The sequence below is a fragment of the Orycteropus afer genome, unplaced genomic scaffold (assembly GCF_000298275.1).
Source record: "Orycteropus afer afer isolate SDZICR_OR568_19922 unplaced genomic scaffold, OryAfe1.0 scaffold00176, whole genome shotgun sequence".
Classification (NCBI taxonomy): domain Eukaryota; kingdom Metazoa; phylum Chordata; class Mammalia; order Tubulidentata; family Orycteropodidae; genus Orycteropus; species Orycteropus afer.
The window spans coordinates 668,953-670,392 of record NW_006921763.1 but is presented as its reverse complement, the minus strand read 5'-3'; positions in this window follow the sequence as shown (position 1 = coordinate 670,392).

The following is a 1,440-nucleotide window of genomic DNA, read 5'->3' as shown; positions in this document are numbered from 1 at the left end:
CCCTGCTTTGGTTTGCTAGACATCCAAGTAGAGGAGATCTTGAGTAAGGAGTTTGATAGAGATGTGCAAAGGTAAGATTCAGTTATATAGAGAGATACAAATTAAAAGCTAAAAGAACATAAATGGTATTTGAAACTTTGGGACTAGATAAAATCAAATAGGGAGATTGTAAGGACAGAGAAGAGAGGAAATCCTAGAACAGGACATAGGGGCGATGGTATTTAGAAATCTGGTTGAGGAAACGGAGCCATCGAAATAGACTGAGAAGGAGCCACTGAGGAGAGCAGGCAAACATGTAAGTGTGATGCCTTGGAAGTCCAGAGAAGAAATCAGTCCTCAGGAAGGAAGGCTCAATTGTGCCGAATTCTGCTGAGAAGTCAAGTCGCACAGTGATACAGAATTGAACATTTTAACAAAAAGGATCCACTAGTGAACCTGACAATTGTGACCACTATCCTTAATTCTGGCAGTAAACATTAGTTTTGCCTTACATAGATGTTTTCAGGGACCCAATTTCTAGCTCCTAAATCTCTTACTCTGTTCTAAAATTGATATCCCTGAGAACGTATTTTTTTACATTTTACAAAAGAAGGGCTTACCTTCTCACCAACACAAAACCTTACTATGATCCAATGCCCAGGTGTAAAATCCTCCTGAGTGCCAAGTAAAGGGATATATTGAACACCGGTTTTGGGGAAGTCCCCTAAAATGATTAACTAAATCACCTTAAATCTGTCTTTCCCCATCTTACACATATTTTTAAGGTTGAAGTTCAAAGTTAGAAACAGTATTTTGGCCTATGCTGGAATGTTCTGACTTAAAATAAAAAATGCCATATAAATTACTGACTTACAAAATTCTATTATTTTCAAAGTAACATGAATATTTTGCAAGACTACTAAATTTTTCAAGAGACATTGAATAAAATTGACATGGGTAAAATTTATATGATTTATTCAGGAAAGTAGTTAATATATCAAATCTTATACTGAATTATTTTTTACACTTGTAGTCTTCTCTTATAGAGCCCTGGTGCTGTAGTGATTAAGTGTTCAGCTGCTAACTGAAAGGTCAGTGGTTTGAAAGCTTCAGCTGCTCTGAGGCTGATCCAACAGAATTGGGAAATTATCAAACAGTATCATTAATATCACTTGAAAGTAAAATTTTGCTGAAGATAATTAAAAAACAGTTGCAGTAGTACATGAACAGGGAATACCAGAAATTCAAGTTGGATTCAGAAAAGGATGTGGAATGAGGGACATCATTGCTGATGTCAGAGGAATCTTGACTGAAAGCAAACATCTAAAGCAAACATCAGAAAGATGTTTGCCTGTGTTTTATTGACTATGCAAAGGTATTCAACTGTGTGGATCATAAGAAATTATGAATAACAATGAAAAGAATGGGAATTTCAGAACACTTAATTGTGCTCATGAGGAA